At 43.2% G+C, this 6,000-nt stretch overlaps 1 protein-coding gene across 1 annotated transcript in view; it reads right to left on the bottom strand.

The window, feature by feature from the left end:
• Nucleotides 1-6,000, bottom strand: part of KIT (KIT proto-oncogene, receptor tyrosine kinase) — a 110,870-nt gene that overhangs the window by 84,265 nt on the left and 20,605 nt on the right. The gene's annotated exons all lie outside the window — the stretch shown is intronic.

Here is a 6,000-nt window from a genome sequence, read left to right as displayed (position 1 = left end):
GGGGAATACTACATCCAGGTGCCCAGCCACTCAACCAGGCCCAGCCAAGTTGACACACAAACTTAACCACCACACTCTGTACCCAACTTTGAGCTGCATTTCGGAAAGCCCTCTCTTGTTTTTCTAGCTATGAAAAACACTAGGAATCATATGTGGCTCAAATATTTAAGCTCATTTTCACCATAATGGATAGATCAATACACCTGACTAGTTAATATGCTGTAAGTCCTGCTCTTAATGAGCCTGTCAGATCAGAGAAATTGCACCTTCCCCTCCATCAGGGGGCAGACAGGAAAGTTTTCCTTCTGTTTCTACTTTCAAAATGTCAGTTTTTAGCTGCCAGGTTGGTTTATACCAAAGTAAAAACAAAACTATTAATTTAAATAAATAAATAAAAGACATTTTATCTGAGGCAATTGCAGGAGAAAAGTTTACTGGCCTTGATAACTGTCTTGCAAACAGACTTGAATAAGCAGGGACAAAACGTTTACCTTAAGTTCTAGATAACAAGGTGGGGGCAAATCCTCTTTATTCTCTTTGTCCAGAACAGGTTAAAACATTCAGGGAGTCCCCTTTTACTGGCCTTTGTGTTGTTTTTTCTAGGTGTTAAAAACAAAACAAAAAATTGCCATCAAGTAAACTCATGGCAATCTCACATGTCAGAGCAGAAATGTGCTCCACACGATTTTCAGTGGCTTATGTTTCAGAAGTAAACTGTCAGGCCCTTCTTCCCAGGTGCCTCTGGGTGGATCACACCTCCAACCTTCTGGTTAGCCAACAAGTGTATTAACCAGGGACTCCTTTGTAGGTGGCTAGAGAGGGCCAGTTTCCAGGGCTACAATTTTAAGGTCTACATTGAATTTGAAGGACTCGGGCGGAGGGTACAAGTGATAAGCTTTGAGTGTCCGTCCTTAAATGTGTCCTTCAGCCACAAGAGAAAAGTGGAAAGAAGGCGCTTGGGTGGGGGCAGAGTTCTCAGTGGGTAGCCAGCCTCCATGTGGCTGGGCCTCTTTCAGATGAGTCTTGGGGGAGGGGCCAGAAAAAGGGAAAGCATGATGTTAGCAACTTACTTTCAAATGGTTCAGGAAAAAAAAACGTGTACATACAGACAGATGATAAAATAAATACAGGTGAAGGCAGACTGGAGCTCTTTGAACTGCTGTGGCAACTTCTCTGTATGAAATTATTCCCCAAAAAAGGAGTTTAAAATTTGAGAATCAGCTTTGTAACTTTATTCAGCTACATTTTAAAGTATAGAAAAGGAGGATCAGATACTAGGTGGGCAAGAGAAGCAACAATATATAATGAGAAAGGGAGTGGGCTTTGGAGCCATGCAAGCATCAATTCTAATCCACGCTGTGTGAGATTTTGGGGAAGTTACTTTAGCTTTCCAAGCCTCAGTTTTGACATCCATAAATTGGGGGCAAAATATTTCACCCTTCTTACATTAGTATTAAATCCTACATGCACTTTCTACTCAACAAATAGTCATGTCATTGCTGTTGTTGTTATGCGCTGTCGAGTGGGCCCCAACTCATAATGACCCCTCCTTGGGTTTCCGAGGCAGTATCACTACGGAAGTAGATTACCCAACTTTCCTTCCAAGGAGTGGCTGGTGGTTAGCAGTCATGTGCCTTAGGCACTATGCTACCAGAGCTCCTATGTCATTGCTACTACTCATGTAATTACCTCCATCACAGCAGCACAGGTGGAAAAGAAGGTGAGGCAATGTGAAGTACTAATCACTGAAACAGCCCACACTGGGATCCAGGATGGGAGGGGGGCAGGGGAGTAGAATGAGCTAACGCTATCATGCAAAACAGTATCTGATAATGACAAATAAATAAAGGATGTACGCAGCAAAACACAAAATTACATCCTTTGTGCTATCAATATTTCTGGTCAACTCAGCAGATTGTACCTATTTTAACCAAAACCATAACCCATTGTAGTGGGGTTGATTCCAACTCACGGCAACCCCATGTGTGCAGAGTACAACTGCTTCATAGGGTTTTCTTGGCTCTAATCTTTACAGAAACAGATATCCAGGCTTTTTCTTCCACAGGACCACTGGGTAAGTTCCAACTGCCAATCTTTAGGTTAGCAGTCAAGCTCAAACCGTTCTTTGCCATCCATCCAGGGACCTAACCTATTCTAACAGCAAGTGAGAAATGGTGTTTACGACTTTTGTTCCAAAACATACTGCGTTTTATTACATTCAATCAAACAGGAGTTTACATAATAGACGTAAGGAGATATAGAACTCTAAAGTTAAAAAATGACAACCAGCTAATTTACAGATAGTAACAGACTGCCTGTTCCCCCATCAAAAATAAGATTCCCAGAGGCACGTCTGTACCTGAACCCTCTAGGTCTTGAGATCCTTATCTTTTAAAAAAAAGTGTTTGAACCTTCAACCTCAATATATGTATTTTTATAGATTACCCTTGTATGCTACTGCTGATCTTTGTATTAAATATCAGCAGGGCTTAGTTTCTTATTTTAGACAAACTTGGAGATGGTGCCTCTGGGAGAAAACGCCCAAGCTAGAACAGGAATGAACACATCCAATGTTTCTCCATGCCAAGACAAAATGATTAAAATAAAGCAAAGGGCTACATCTCCAGTCTTCTGTTGAATGGATTTGGAAGAGGGTGGGAAGAAACAGGCACCCAATCATCAGCTTCTATGAACAAGCGAGACAACTCTTCACAGGAGCCCTGAGGGAAGAGAGGATAACTAAAACTTCCCAGGTTCCACGGTTATCCAAAAAAAAAAAAAAAACTCACTGCCATCGATAGCAACCCCTCCTTGGGTTTCCGAGGCAGCATCACTACAAAGTAGATTGCCCAACCTTCCTTCTGAGGAGTGGATTTGAACACCAGCCTTCTGGTTAGCAGTCAAATGTCTTAGGCACTATGCCACCAGAGCTCCCAGTGCCACCGTTAGTACCCAGTATATTATGACTCCATGGATTATTAAAGTCTCTAAGATTAGAGTGTGTTCGTTCTATCCTTTCTCATAGCCTTAGAATTCACAAACTTCTCTCAGGTATCCCACAGGCCAGATCAAAAATTAGAACAAAGTTATGTGATTCCACTGCCCCATGCAAGTGACCTACCTGTCCAGTGGTAGGATCTGATGTTGGTACAAAGGTTCATGAAACTCTGCTATCAAAATGGGATGCATTTACCAGCCCACATAACCTAGGGTAGGGGGGGATTTCTCCACCATTCATTCATCCAAAAATATTCCCTGAATGGATGCCTGGCCCTTGGGCAGCAGAAAAGAGTCCTGGTGGTACAGTGGTTAAAGCACTTGACTATGCACTAAAAAAGGTCATCCGGTTTAATCCACCAGCCGCTCTGCAAAAGGAGCTCTCGTAGTGAAGGGGTTAAGGCATTTGGCTGCTAACCAAAAGGTCAGTGGTTTGAACCCACCAGCTGCTCCATGGAAGAAAAACCAGGCAGTCTGCTTTGTTAAAGATTTACAGCCTTGGAAACCCTATAGAGGCAGTTTTATTTTGTCCTATAGAGGGTCACTAGATTGCTATGACTCGGAATTAACTCAATGGCTCAATGGCGGTGTTTTTTTTTTTTTTTTTTTTTTTTTTTTCTGGAGCTGGGCCCTAGAGAACAAGGCAAGGTTCCCTCCCCCCCGCCCCACAGAGTTTATATTTAGCTCCTGGATGAACAATAAACCAGCAATTATGCAATTATTTAATTACATTGTGATATGTATGAAGTACACTATACATGAGAGCTGACTTCCCCTACCTTGGGAGGTCAAAAAGGATTCCAAAGGCAACATACAAGCTAGGATTTGAGGTACACAAGGAGGCCAAGGGAGTCCGTGGGTGGTGCAAACTGAACTGTTAACCAAAAGGTTAGAGGCTCAAATCCACGCAGGGGTGCCTCAGAAGAAGGCCTAGTGAGCTACTTCCAGGAACTCAGCCATTGAAAACCCTGTAGAGCACAGTTCTACTCTGGCACACATGGGATCACCATGAGTCTGGGTCAGCAATGGTAACTGGTTAGGTTGGATTATTTTTGGAGGCCAGGGAGAAGGGTGGTGCCCCTGGCAGTGGGCAGAGGGTGACTCCTGCAGAGACCCCAGGTGAGAAGGATCAGGGCACCTTTAAGGAGTGAAGGAAATAAGGACAACTGATGCACTGGGTGCAAAGGATGAGTGGGTGCTGTGAGCAGGAGAAAAACAAACACCAGAAGGCCTTGAGAGAGATCTATAGTATAAAATGTATTCTAGGCGCGCTGGGAAGTCTGGAGAGTTTTCATCAGGGAAGGACACCATCACATGTGTATTTTTAAAACTTCACCTCTGGAGGGGCCTTCCCTTCCCCTTTGTCCCTGGGCCTATGCACATTTTCTGAGCTTCCAAACACTCCCCCGTAGCCTCTACCGCAGCTCTGTCCCACGGTACTGCAATTGTCTGTTTTCCTGTCTGGACTAACTGAAACTCCTATCTATCTTTCTTAGTCCGACAGAAGGAGAACTGAGAATTGCACCTTTGTCTGACTTAAAGGGAATTCAAGAGGCCACAAGAGCTTTAACTTTTTAACTATCAAAGCCCCACACAGTTGAGAAGCCTCGTAATTTTCACATTCGAGGCCAATGGTTCTTGAACTCTGGCCTGCATCAGAGTCACTTGGAGTCCTTGCTTCAACACAGCTTGCCAGGCCCTGCGCCCAGAGTTTCAGATTCAATAGGTCCAGTACCCAAATCAAAACCAAACCAGTTGCCCTTAAGTCTATTCAGACTGATGGCGAACCCAAGGGTTGCAGAGTAGAGCAATGCTCCACAGGACATTCAAGGCTGTAACATTTTGGAAACAGACAGCCAGGCCTTTCTTCCAAGGCGTCTCTGGGTGGTTTGAACCACCTACCTTTCAGTTAGTAGCCCAGTACTCAACCATATGTGTCACCCCAGGACTTCTTAATGCAGCACCTTTCTTAGAGAATCAGGTAGTCCCCTCCTGCACCACCAGAAGAAATCCAGGGCTTTAATGCAGCAAAAATTGTACCAGTATCTGTATCTTGGAACTCAAAGCAAACCTGCAAAAACAGATTTTCTTGAATGAGCAAATCTGCCTGGCTTTTACACCTACAAGTCGGCCTAGCAGTGGGTCCCCCTGACAAGGTTTGGCAGCCAGTTGGGTACAGATTTCACGAATCCCCAAGCTTTAGAAGTGGGAAATGTTGCAGAATTTACCAGTCACAGCGACAGGACTCCAGAATAGTGACGCTGGGTGGCAAAGACAACTTCTGCAGCACATCCCAACTCCATCTGGTGCATTGTACATGAAAGCCCAGGCCTGCATCCACAACCCCTGCCTAATCCAGCGAGAGCCTCTAAGCTCTGTCCACAGGGGATGAGGAACAGCCAGGTCAAATAGCACAAGTTTCTCCTAAGTCTGGAAGTGTTCTTGCACGCAGCTCCATCCAATACCAGACATTTCTTAGTGAGTCATTGGATACCATTCACCCATTTTCTAAATTGCTAATCAGATAATTGCAATAGTTAATTCTGCAGCCATTCTACATTTGAATAAATAAAACAGAAAATAATGAAACCAAAACAATCACATTGGTTTAAAAGCACACTAATGGACAAAATTAGTTTATTCAAATTTCATTCAACATTCATCAGAATACTTGCTGGTCAATTTGCTTAATGAGTGTTCACTTTTTCTCTTCATTTTTTCTTGGGTGACATTCACTTAGAACAATACATTAAGCCTGTTTCCTGTTTGCAAAAAATTCTTAATGACAAGCCCATGTTTGAAATGATTCCTTCTCAATCTCTTTGTGGAAAACAGGAGGAAAAGTCTGAAAATGATCTTGCTCTGTTTTCCAGAATAAAAAACAAGTTTCCAATATGTCCAATGAGAAAGTTTTCCTTCTTCCTTATATGGCTTTAGAATAATGGCCATCCCCAAAAAGAAGGAGAAAAAAAAGAGGCCAATTCTAAAAGTGTGACCTTTTAG

Source organism: Orycteropus afer, unplaced genomic scaffold (genome assembly GCF_000298275.1).
Source record: "Orycteropus afer afer isolate SDZICR_OR568_19922 unplaced genomic scaffold, OryAfe1.0 scaffold00153, whole genome shotgun sequence".
Lineage (NCBI taxonomy): Eukaryota > Metazoa > Chordata > Mammalia > Tubulidentata > Orycteropodidae > Orycteropus > Orycteropus afer.
This window is presented reverse-complemented; position numbering and strand designations above follow the sequence as displayed.